Source organism: Chionomys nivalis, chromosome 1, assembly GCF_950005125.1.
Source record: "Chionomys nivalis chromosome 1, mChiNiv1.1, whole genome shotgun sequence".
Lineage (NCBI taxonomy): Eukaryota > Metazoa > Chordata > Mammalia > Rodentia > Cricetidae > Chionomys > Chionomys nivalis.
Window position 1 is genome coordinate 148,573,330 of NC_080086.1, and position 13,847 is coordinate 148,587,176.

Sequence of the window (13,847 nt, forward strand, 5' to 3'; positions counted from 1 at the left end):
CATTTCATTCTTCTTGGGGAGGGAAGTCTGGCAATAATTATTTTAATTTCTTTGATCATTTTAATTTCTATGATGACAAGTAAGTTTCAACTTAATTTCCTTTTTTGTTTGCTATTTAAACACAAAGCTAAGCCACAAACAGACACAACCAAGGCAGTTTATGCCACAGTTCCATCCTCCTGTTGGTGCTCCTTGAAGTCTGACCAGTGACTTCTCTAGCAAGGCACCCGAGGAAGACTGTTTTAGGTGGCACCATCATGAAGCTGGGGATGGGCAGAGGTGTTGGGGAGAAGGGTAGGTTCTCATACCTGCTCCTGAATCCCAGCCCCTAGTCTGAAGGTAAATGGGAGAATTAGTCCTCCTCATGGAGGAGAAAGAAGCCATCCACTCCTGCTATCATAGTAAAAACTTAGTAGCATCCTGGTCTCTGGCTGCAAAGCCTTTCTGGCCCTAGTGCCAAACACATCTGATGCCTGATGCTGGCAGGGTCCTGGGCTGGCAACATCTTTAGGGGACACTACAGGTTCTAACTTGAGAGTGGGTAGAGAAATTTCCAGCAGCAGATTTGGGTTGCTGAGTGGGTTATGGGCTTAGTAATCTCTGGTCCCACTGCAAAACCTTATTTTGATTAGAATAGAAGACCATCTTAGATCTTCTCTACACAAACCAGTGAGCCAAGCCAAAAAGATAGAAATAAAGGAATCCCAGAAGGGAAAAAAACCACAGAGTCATTTCACTCCCTTTAAAACCTATAAACATGTGATTTGTTTTCTATGGCTCTTTAAAATTTTTTCTCTTATTATTGAATTAAAAAAAATATTCCCAGTATTATGGTGTTTTTGAAAAATAAATTCACTGTTTCCAATTCTATAAAGAACTAATATAGTTTCAGGAGGCCTCTGTTTTGTTGATTCTTACTCTTTTACTCTTTAAGCCTGTTGGGGGGCTCGTCCCAGGGACCAAATAAAACACAGAGTCTCATTTTCTCTTATAAATGCCCAGCATTAGCTTAACTTGTTTCTTGTCAGCTTTTCTTAATTTAAGTTACCCTGACTACATTTTCCCTGTGGGTCTTTTCCTTTCCATGGTTTCATATATCTTACTTTCACACTTACTCTGTGAATGGCTGAGTGGCTGGGTGGCTGGGCCTTGACGTCCCCCACTCCTTGCTCTATCTTGCCCCTTCTCTCTTCCCAGATTTCTCATCCTATTTATTCTCTCTGCCTGAAAGCCCTACCTATTCTTTCTCCTGCCTTGCTATTGACAGCTCAGCTCTTTATTAGACCAATCATGTGTTTTAGACAGGCAAAGTAACACAGTTTCATAGTTAGACAACTGCAACATAAAAGAATGCAGTATATTTTTACATCATTAAAACAAATGTTCCACAGCATAAACAAATGTAACATACCCTAAAATAATATTCCACAACATTTCCCCCATTGTTGTCTAAACAAAAAGAAAGGTTTTAACTTTAGCATAGTAAAATAATAGATAACAAAAACAATTATCAAGTAAGAATTAAATTTACAATATTTTGTCCATTTGTACTTAGCATATTCAGAAAAATAATGCATTATTTATCCTATCTTATCCAAAGTTTTATATTTTACACCTAATTTACTTTCTATCATAACTAAGAAAACTACAAGTATATCTAGCCTTCAACTCCAAAGACCCTAGAAGATAAAATATTACCTGACTAAACAAGAAGTATTTTGCAAGCAACTTCCAAAACTCTAGAAATGACTGAGACACCTGACTGCCTGCACAGTCACTCAAAGTTCCTTGCAATGTTGGGGCATCCATCTTGAGCCTACAGGCCTAAAAGATCTGGCAGACCATTTGGTGAAGCAGGAAATTTGAAGGACTGTCAGCCTTGTATTGGCAAAATTCGTCAGTCACTTTCTTCTGTGTCGGGCAGACTCTTCTGTGAAGCTGGAATTTTGAAGGACCGTCCTGCCCACTTTTTTCCTGTGTAACCTGCATGTTCAGTCTGCACAGCACATTGTCAGCAGTCAAAGGCAGGAGCAGTTTCTTTGCCCAGTAGCCAAGCTTGCCACAATGAATGCAAACTCCATAAGGAGTTACTGCAATGTCCATCATGTCTGAAGTAAATTGGTACTGCCAAGAGCAGATGTGTCTCATAGTCATGCAAAACCCTAAGTTAATAAAACATTTAAATGCCATATTCTATAAGTCTTTGAAGTGTTTTTAAATTATCTATTTGAAATATACCTATTTAATCTTGAAAACATATCTAATGTGACTACAAGTTTAATTATTAAAGGTCAACTACTAACCTCGTTTCTTTTTTATGCATTGCATTTTTAAGTGAACTGTATAAGCACAATACCCCAAAGAAGAGTAGAAACATAAGAAAAATAACTTTAAATTTGTGTTGCTATACTAAAATGCATGCCAATGGAAAATATCTGAGATTAATAGCTGTCTTTTTATCTTATATTCCCCTATTATATTATAATTATAACAAACATCCATGACTCATCAAATATCCAAAAACTTCCCACACCACTCATGGAAATGTGGAGGTTGTGTTCTCCAAACTGCTTTCTGCTGCCCATTGGTGGAGTATCTTGAGGGTCCCCGAGGAAGGTCTCTGGGAAGAACAGTGGTAACCTTTGTTAGTAGATTTCACCTGTCAAGTTTCAGGAGGTCTGCTTTGATTATTATGTGGAACAAATCCACAGCCTCTTGTTCACTGAGAAAACAAAAGCAAAAATGCTTCTCCAAGACAATACATCTATTAAGTTCCATTTTACAAATATATTTTTTGAATTCTATTTTAAAGTTAAGGCATTGTTCTTTTTTTTTTTTTGCAATGCAATTCTTACCTTTATTTGTAAACATTTACCAAAATAGCCACACAACAATTGCCTTTCTGTTTTCTTAAGTATACTACTATCTTGGTTAAGAAGTTAGAATTTAGGGAAGACACAGTATTTTTAGTTAAAATCATCATTATTTAATTTGATGAACATTGATTTCTAGTAATATATTGTACCCAGTGTAAAGATGCTGAAACTTATTCTTTTTGATTCATCCTTTTTTTCAATTTATTTTACATACCAATCACAATTTCCCCTCCCTCCTTTCCCCCCTCTTCCTCCTCCCCACCTTTTTCTTTCCCCTCCTCCCATCCATTCCTCCTTAGTCTACATTCAGATGGGATAAGACCTCCCATGGGAATCAACAAAGCATGACATATCAAGTTGAGGCAGGACCAAGCTCCTCCCCCGTGCATCAAGGCTGAGCAAGGCATCCCACCATAGGGAATAGGTTCTGAAGACCCAGCTCATGCATCAGGGACAGGTCCTGGTCCCACTGCTAGGGGCCCCATGTAAGATCAAGCTACATAAGTGTCACCCAGTTACAGAAGGCCTAGGTCAGTCCCATGCTGGCTCCCTTGTTATCTGTCCTGATTCCATGAACTCCTACAAGTTCAGGTCAACTGTCTCTGTGGGTTTTCCTGTCATGATCTTGACCACCCCGCATGCTCATACAATCCCTCCTCCCTCTCTGCAGCTGGACTCCTGGAGCTCGTCCCAGCACTTGGCCGTGGATCTCTGCATCTGCTTCCATCAGGACTGGATTAAGGCTCTGTGATGATAACTAGGGTAGTGGTCAATCTGATTATAGGAGAAGGCTGGTTCAGGTGCCCCCTCCACCATTGCTAGGGGTCTTAGCTGGGGTCATCCTTATGGGCTCCTGGGAGTTTCTCTGGCACCAGGTTACTCCTAACCCCATAATGGCCCCCCTCTATCAAGACATCTCTTTCAAGCCGGTGGTGGTGCTGCACGCCAGGAAGAGGCAGGCAGATCTCTGAGTTCGAGGCCAGCCTGGTCTACAAGAGCTAGTTCCAGGACAGCTAGGACTATTACACAGAGAAACTATGTCTTGAGGAACCACACACAAAAAAGATATCTCCTTTCTTACTTTTCCCTCAGTCCCGCTCCAAACTTGACCCTCTAGGCTGGTTAACTTCATCAGTCCCTCTTTCAATCCTAGGTCTCTTGGCAGCTGTTGTTTGCTTATCAGCATTCAAAACTTTCCAGATCAACACAATAGCATACAGGGTCCAGACTCGCAGGGTATTTCCAACCTTTATATTACTTCTACCCAGCTACTGTGCACCAGTGCCCTGTGCTGGGGCAGGCATTCTTCTTGAGTCTTTGGTTTCTCTTTAGCACTAGAAAGCTGCTGAAGTGCTCTGCTGCACAGCAGGGTTTCTTAAAGGAACTATATGTTGTTTTCAGGTTTCTCAGGCTCTCCATGGTTATTTGAGCCCCACGTTGGTACTCCAAAATGTAGTTGGTTTTGTTTTTTACTCTTACTCTTTATTCTTTTGGGGGCCCACCACCCTACTCCAGAATCAATAATATACACGGGGACTTATTCTTGCTTAAGTTCGCTGCCTTAGCTTGGCTTGTTTCTTGTCACTTGTTTCCTTGAATCACCCTATCTATATTGTGCCTCCAGGCTTTTTTCTTTTCTTCTGTGTATCTTACTTTCACTCTTGCTCCCTGACTGGCTGGGTGGCTTGCTGACTGACCCCGGATCACATGTATAGATCCGTGTAGGCATACTTCTTGAACTTCCCCTCAAACCTGTTTTCCCACAGCCAGGCTAGGCCCATGGTGACAAACCTATGGCTGTGCTGAAGCCAAGGCCGGGCCACCAGCTCTGTTGCCATTGTTGCTTTTGCTGCAGGTTCATAGTCTACCCACCCCAACATGACACCCACAATGCCGACTTCATACTTGGTCCACAAAAGACCTGGCACTTGTGGGTGTAGTAGCCTTGGCCCAGAGTGAGGCCTCACCTTTATTTGTAAAGGATAGCTTTATTAGGTAGAGATGTCAGTTTTTTTATGTAAAGCTGTGAAAATCGATGTTATTCGCTCCTCCCTGTAAAGTCTCTGCTGAGCAGTGTGTTGTTGACAACTTGGGACAATCTTGTAGATTGTGTGTCTTACCATGGGGCCTTTCATCACTCACCTTTGAGAGCTGAGTCAGTTGTCTTGGGATAGAATTAATGGTGACTTTTGTTCTTTTTGTACCTGGGTATTTGTGTCCTTCTCCAGTTGTGGGAAGGTTTCTGTTAGTTTCACTTCCATTCTCAGATCCCAATACTCTGCATAGTTGACATGTTTGTATTATCCTGAAGCCACGGTCAGCTTTCCTCCCGTCACTCATCTTCCTCTGCTAGTGATGCATTTTCACACAGGCAGGTTCTGAACTCTCTCGGGGTTGTTTCATTTCTTCTGTCAGTCATGTATTCTATTGTGTTTTAGATTTTGCTGGCTATTTCTCCCCTAAGAATCTCTACGAGAACGATCCTACTGAGGACTCCTAGTAATGGGGGAAACGGAGTCTGAACTGGCCATCTCTTGTGACCAAGTAAGGCTCCGAGAAGTAGGACTGAGCTACCTTTGCTTAGTTGCTGACTGAAGAGTTCCCATGTCTATGCTCAAATAACCCAGGCTGATGCTAAATCAGGTTGCTCTCTACACACTGACAGTGGATCTCCCTGGAATAGGACATTGTGCACTCGCCTTATTAAAAATGCACAGGTCAAGCTTGTGTTTGCATGGAGCCTACACCCCCATGTTCTAGTCTCTTTGATGCAAGACAGTATTGTGTAGGCAACTCAGGGATAAACATGGACATCAACCCAGCCACAAAGCCTTTGACTTACAGTCTGTCCTGCCTGACAGATGTGCTGGTGCAATGGTGGTTGGTGGTTCAGAACTTATGGGAGTGGTCAACCAATGTTCTGATTTAACTTACAGCCCACTCCAAGAGAGTGAACCTATGCTGGTCACAGCTTAGACGACCAGGAACTACAGATTGGATAACCCTAGGATAGAATGAAATGCAGCTGGTCTTTAAAATAATCAGTGATATGATTCCTTATGATATTCTACTATACTTACGATCAGGGCCTTGTCCAATTGTCATCATTAGTGGCTTTCTCTGGCATTATGGGAGAAGATGCAGAGACCCACAGCCAAATATTATGGGGTGAGAGAGTATAACTTGGAGCTATTCATTGCATCCTCCCCTCAGTTCATGGAATACCCCAGGGCAGAGGGGGAAAGACTGTAGGGGTCAGAGCACAGGGAGGACACCAGAAGAATGTGGCCCACCAAAGCAACTAAGCAGGGCATATTAGGGCTCCCTGAGACTGAAGTGGCTAGCAAAGGGACTTCACGGGTCTGCACTAGGTCCTCTGTGTTCAGGTTGTGTCTGCTAACTTGGTGTTTTTGTGGGACTCCTTAACTATGTGGGTGGGCTTGTTTCTGAGTATTCTCCCTGCTCTTGGGACTCTTACTTGCTATGGGTGCCTTGTTGAGGTTCAGTGTAAGGGCTTTTGCTTTGATTTATTGAACTTATTTTGTCATGTTTGGTTGTCTTTTCTTGGAGGCTTGTTCTTTTCTTAAGAAGATAGAGTAGGACTGGTTCTGCGGGAGAAGGGAAGTGGGGGCGAAAACTGGAAGGAGTGGAGATAGAGGAAATTGTGTGCTGGAAAGTTAGTATGAGAAAGGAATCTATTTCCAACTAAAAAAAAATCTTTAACTAAATAAGTAAATAGTTACAAAATAATTTCACCAATAGAAAAAAAGAAGAAGACAGGAAACAAACAAGAAAAGAAATGCAAAGAAGAATCCATGTCACCCTGGTCTGCAGAATATGATTGGGAGCTTCTGCCTGTGTGTGTTCTCTGTGGTCCTGTGGGTTGCTTGCTTGGTCTCTGCATGGTGAGCCTGCCCTGTGCTCTTCAGACAGAACCCTCTTCTGGTTCTCATGTCCTGTTCTTCAGTGGGTAGGGTTTCCTTCCTGGTTCTGCTGTCCAAGCTTTGCTGAGGGTGATGGAAACTGCTGACAATGCAGATCTGGCCTTGTCCAGAGCTATTGACCTAGTAGTAGACAGGAATTTGGCCGAGCACTACATTTAACCTTGATGGGATGAGTAGCAGGTTTCAGTTTCACAGACTAGTCGTGAATTTCCCTTCCCCAATCAGGAGGCATCTTCATGCTGCATGGTGTTTGGGGGAGGGGCAATGCTGGCAACTTTTTTCCTTCTGCCTTCTTCAGTTTGCCTTTCCATTCTGCTACACTGAAGCAGGAATTATGGTTTCTATCTGGTTTCTTCAGTTCCTGTGAGGGTAATATGATGTGTGAATTGTAATGGTATATTATTTGTATTTTGATAAATAAATCTTTCCTGAAGACCAGAGGCAAAGCTAAAGGCACCAGAGGTCAGGCAATGGTGACAAACACCTTTAATCCCAGGATTTGAGAGACAAAGAAAGATGGATCACTGTGAGTTCAAAGTCACCCTGGACTACACAAGATCAGTACAGAAACAAATCCAGGTAGTGATGCCTCACTTTTAATCCCAGTACTAGGGAGTTGCGCCTTTAGTCCCAGCACTAGAGGGAATATAAAATGAGAGGAGAGAGAGGCTTAGTCTGCTTAGTTTACGGTTGCCCAGCCTTGGTTGAGGTAAGACTTCTCTAGTGTCTTTGCTGCTTTGCATTTCTGGTTTTCAGGTTGAAACCCAATTTCTGTCCCTGGGTTTTAATTATTCGTTCTATAGTGAATAGTTTGGTATCTCTGAGAGTAGAAGATATTTCTCAGTTATAGCTTCACCTACTTCTCCCTTGATCTCATCTGGAAGTATGGGTAGCAAAACTGAAGAGCCAGGCAAGCATAGCGTTAGTAGGGAAAGCAGACAACACTGAAGGAGAAATGGTCTGTTGTGTTCAGTATAAAATACAAGGCAAGGGATGAGTGCAATGGGAGAATCTTAGGAGAGATTAAATGCTTCTAACTCATTTCCTTGTAGGAGACATGGACTCACTGGAGAATTTCAGCAGCTTTAGATCCCTGAAAATCCATTTCTACCCACCACCCGGAAAGGGCATCCACAGGAAAGGAGGCAGGAGACCGTGGAAGCACAATGTAGGGAAAGGGATGTGAGCTGAAATGTGGAGTGTTGACGAGAGTGGTAAGAGCCATGCTCGGGACTTGGGGCCAAGTGCAGGTCCAGCAGTGCAGGAGCTTCTGCTTGCCTGTCCCGGGACCTTGTCTTCCTTTCTGTGTTCTTGATGGACCGCAGCAGTGGACTTGGGCAGCACTGTTCTCAGGAATCTGATCATATTTCTTATTGATGTCGGAGTGCTGACTGAGTACACACAATCTGCATATAAGGAGCTGATGTGTAGCTGGGAGAAAGGCTCTTGCCTTTGGTGCTTTCTGCTGCCCAAAGCTATTAATGTTTTCAGGAATTAGGATACTGAAATGGTAATTTAGGAGTTGGTGTTTTTAAACATTCTATAGGCTCTGTTCTACTCTTAAATTTTGTTCTTTGGAGACTGAGACCCCCTCCTCATGAAAGTGGGGTTCTTGTACCAGTAATATCAGCTTCACCTGGGAATTTGTTACACATGTGGCATCTAACTTGCACAGCATACCTTAAGAATCAGATCTCTGACAGCAAGTCTAGCAGTCTGTTTCAACCATTAAAGACTCTGATGAATATTAAAGTATAAATGAAGACTGTATTTTTATTTCTTGGCCACTCAGAACCAAGTAATCATACAGAAAGTATATTAACTGCGGCACTGTTGGCCAATGACTTAGGCATATTTCTAGCTAACTCTTACATCCTTTTTTTTTTTTTTTTTGACAGGGTTTCTTTGTAGCTTCAGAGCTTGTCCTGGAACTTGTTCTGTAGACCAGGCTGGCCTCGAACTCCCAGAGATCCACCTGCCCTCTGCCTCCCAAGTGCTAAGATTAAAGGCATGCACCACCACTGCCCGTCTTAGCTCTTACATCTTAAATCAACCCATTTTTATTAATCTATGTATTACCACAAGGCTGGGCAGCTACATGGCATCTCTCTGACTCCACCTTATTTCTCTTTTTATCTTTTTTTGGACTCCCTGTCTGGCTTTATTCTGTCCAGCCATAGGCCAAAGTAACTTCTTTATTAACCAATGATAATAAAATATATTCACTGCATACAGAGGAGAATCCCACATCATTAAAGCACACAGTTTCAAGGAGAGGTTGGGAGAGGGTGGAGATGGTAGTAAGGTGAGAAGTTCGTGTGTCCCCTGTACTGTGGGGCGCTATACATATTACCCTAATCGTTTGCTTTACAAATTTTGCTCTGGCTTGCTTTCCTAATGTCCTAATCCTGTTGTATGAGGAGCAGTGGGCTGCATCCTGCCACCTGGCTAGCTTAACCCCCGAAATAACCACATGGAAATTGTATTAATTAAATTACTCCCTGGCCCATTATCTCTGGCCTCTTATTGGCTAACTCTCACATTTTGATTCAACCCATTTCTAATAATCTGTATGTCACCACATGACTGGCTTACCAGCAGGATTCTAACCTATGTCTGTCTCAGGCCGGAGATTCATGGCATCTTCCCCTGCCCTTCTTCCCAGAATTCTGTTCTGTCTTCCCCACCTACCTAAGCTGCTGCCCTATCAAAAGGTCAAGGCAGTTTCTTTATTCAACCAATGAAAGCAACACAAATATAGAAGGACCTCCTACACCATAATCCTGTCCTGTAAAGGTCTTTTCCTGGCTTCCTTTTCTGTTGCTGTGACAAAACAGGGATATAAACCAACTCAGGTGAGGAAAGGATTTTCATCTCACAGCTGTCGGGACATGATCCACCAGTGAGGGAATTCAGGGCAGGAACCATGGAGGAAGGCGGCATACTGCCTTGCTCAGCTTGCTTTATTTGTACAGTGCAGAGCTACTTGCCCAGGGTCAGCACCACACACAGTGGGCTGGGCTCTTCCATATAAGTAATCAATGAAGAAAATATCCCCACAAACATGTCTTCAAGTCAACCTAATGGAGCAAATTCCCCAATGGAGGGCCCATCTTCCTAGGTAACTCTCGTGTGTGTTGATTAAAACTTGTCTTGCACTAATATGAAGAGGATTTTTAGCATTTTAACTGTAAAGAAATGATAAATGTCTTATTACATTCTCACTTGAACCTTAAAGAATATGTATGTATGTCAAAACACGAAATCGATAAAAATTTTAGGTATCAGTTAAATAAAAAAGAAGTAATTCATTGGCATACCTTCAGGCCATTGCTATTCTTGGTATTTTTATTTAGTGGAGCATACACTAAGTTGACTTGTCAATCATGATGCTGCAGGCAGGTTGAAAGCCAAGGTGGACAGTTAAATGGAAGAAGAGTAGAGCGTTTAACACGTAGCCATTACTTTAAAATTTAGTATTGTTTGCTCGGTGTGTTTTGGAAACTAGTTATTGGAATGCACAGCACAGAAACCTTCAGTTAAATGCCAAATGATGAATGCTCACTTGAGACTGAACATCAAAAGGACAGAGTATGAAAAGTTCCGTAGGACAGAAGCTTGTTCAGTGTCTCTTAGCTCACACTTGTCCAAATGTAGGTTACCCACGTAACATTTAGTCCTTATTTCCCTGGGAAATCCCAGTGCAGATCAGGTTTTCTGGGATAGTAAGTTTCAAATGGCAGAGTTAGTGAGTAGTGACAGGCAATCTGTGTTTGAAGTCATCTGTTTAAAGACACAAATGTCTGTTGACTGTCACTGCAGAGGTAAACAGATGTGTTCACTGTCGTGTGTGCGGTCTGTGGATGGTGTAGCATGTAATCCTGTATAGTAAAGACACCAGCACAGGAGGAATGGGAGAGGGATTGGGGTTAAGAAAGACACTGAGCTCCATGGGAGAAGCACAGTGGAATTCTGCAGAATTGAACCTGGAAGAAAAAGGGAGATAAATGCTAGGGAAATAATGGCTAGAGAAATAAAGAAAACTAGATGTTAGGATTTTATTAAAATCTTTGATGAAATGTTCTACAGTTTTAGGTCAGGGTCTTTAAAATGTGAGAACTAAGAGTTGAAAACATCTCTGGGTTTATTAAAGGGAAACCTTTGGTCCGTATCATAGTGTCACCATTAAGTTAGCTTAACATGCATTTTAATGCCATCATTTGTAATATTTCTTTCATTTTTTTTAATGGCGTTGAGGATCAAATTGAGGCCTCATGCATGCCAGGTAAGTATTTACAACTGAACTACATCTTTGGGTTGTTCTGTTTTTTTTTTTTTTTTTTTTAAAAAAAACACTTTTTAGTTTAAAAAGTATACTTAATTTAATTGTGTGTGTGATGTATCTGTGGTATATATGCCTGTATCATGTTGAGGTATGTTCTTTTTATCCCTAATCTCTCCAGGTCTTTTGTCATGAAGGAGTGTTGGATTTTTTTCAAAGGTCTGTTCTACATCTTATTAGATAGCCACATGGTCTTTTTCTTTCAGTTTGTTTATATAGAAGATTACATTTACTGATTTTGATACATTGAACTGTGACTGCATCTGTGGGTTGAAGCCAACTAGATCATGGGGTATTATCTTTTCTGAATGCTCACTTTGCTATGCAAGAATTTTGCCAAGCAGCTTACAGAATATGAAAAGATCTTCACCAGTCCCACCTCGGACAGAAAACTGGTCTCCAAAATATACAAAGAACTTAAGAAATTGGTTGTGAAAAGAACAAATAATTTAATAAAAAATGGGGTTCAGACCTAAACAGAAAATTCTCAACAGAGGAATCTAAAATGGCTGAAAGACACTTAAGGAAATCATCAATATCCTTAGTCATCAGAGAAATGCAAATCAAAACAACTCTGAGATTCAATCTTAACACCTGTAGAATGACCAAGCTCAAAAACACTGAAGACAGTTTATGCTGGAGAGGATGTAGGGTAAAGGGAACACTCCTCCATTGCTTGTGGGAGTGTCAACTGGTGCAGCCCTTTTGGATATTAATATGGCAATTTCTCAGGTAATTAGGAAACAACCTTCCTCAAGACCCAGTAATACCACTTTTGGGTATATACCCAAAAGATGCTCAATTGTACCACAAGGACATGTGCTCAACTATGTTCATAGCAGCACTGTTTGTCATAGCAGAACATGGAAACAACATTAAATGTGCCTAGATAGAAGAATGGAGAAGGAAAATGTGGTACATTTATACAGTGGAGTACTACACAGTGGAAAAAAATAATGACGTCTTGAAATTTGTGGGCAAATGGATGGATATAGAAAACATCAATCATATGGAGTGAGGTAACCCAGACCCAGAATGACAAATGTAATACGTACTCACTCATAAGTGGTTTTCAGACATAAAGCGAAGAAAGACTAGTCTACAGTTCACAATCCTAGAGAACCTAGATAACATAGAGGACCCCAAGAAAGACATACATGGATCTAGTCTACATGGGAAGTAGAAAAAACAAGATCTCCTGAGTAAATTGGGAGCATGGGGACCATGGGAGAGGTTAGAATGGGAGGGGAGAGGAAGAGAGGGCATCAGAGAAAAATGTATAGCTCAATAAAATCAATAAAAAGAAAATTAGGGGCTGGAGAGATGGCTCAGAGGTTAAGAGCTTTGCTTGCTCTTCCAAAGGTCCTGAGTTCAATTCCCAGCAACCACATGGTGGTTCACAACCATCTGTAATGAGGTCTGGTGCCCTCTTCTGGCCAGCAGGCATATATACATACAGAATATTGTATACATAATAAATAAATAAATATTAAAAAAAATAAAAAAATAAAAAGAAAATTAATATCAGAATTCCCTTACACAGTATCAATGTATATAATTATCCTTAAGTTTATTATTTAATTCAGGAATGGTTCAGGTTGTCTAAAGCCCAAACTTACTGAACAATGATGTGGGAGGCCCCTCTGTATGCTTTGAATATGTTTTATTACCATTGGTTAATAAAGAAGCTGTTTTGCCCAATAGCCTGGCAAAATAGAGCCAGGCTGGAAAGCCAATCAGAGATAGAGGGAGAAAGAAGGCTGATTCAGAGACACTGCAAGCTGCTGGGAAAGCAACATGTGAGGTAACAAGCCATAAGCCTTGGGGTAAAACATAGAATAATAGAGATGGGTTAATAATAAGCTTGAGCTAATAGGCCAAACAGTTTGTAATCGAAAAAAAAGAGTTTTGTCGAGTATTTTTGCACCTATGTTATTAATGGAAATTGATATGTAATTTTCTTTGTTGGGTCTTAGTGTGTTTTGGGTTTCAGGGAAACTGTGGTCTCGTAAATGAATTGGGCATTATTCTTTCTGTTTCTATTTTGTGAAATAATTTGACAAGTTTTGTTTGAAAGTCTGGTAGACTCCTGCACTAAAACCATCTGGCCCAGAGTGCTTTTTGGTTTGGAGACTTTTAATGACTGCTTCAATTTCACTTGGGGATATATGTCTTTTTAAATTACTTATCTGATCTTTCACATTGGTAAGTAGTATCTGCGGAGAAAACTATTCATTTCTTTTTAGATTTTCGAATATGGTGCAGTACAGGACATACTTTTTAAAATATGTTCTTGAGATTCTCTGGATTTTCTCAGTGTCTGCTTTTATGTGGCCCCTTTCATCTCTAATTGTGATCTTCTCTCTGTGTGCTTCAGAAAATTGGATAAAGATTTGTTAATCTTACTGGTTTTCTCAAAGTACTCATTGTTTCATTGATCAGTTTTTTTCTGTTTCATTGAATTCAGCCCTGAGTCTGATCATTTCTCTCAGTCTTCCTGTTGTGATTTCTTCTTTCAGTTCTAGAGCTGTCAGATGGGATTTTGAGTTATTAGTGTGAGATCATTCCAATTTCTTTTAAAAAATGTTTACCCTTATTGCTGTGAAGTAACTTTTGAACTTTATTCATTGTGTTTCATTAACTTGGGCATGCTGTTTTTTGAATTTTTATTCAATTCTAGAAAGT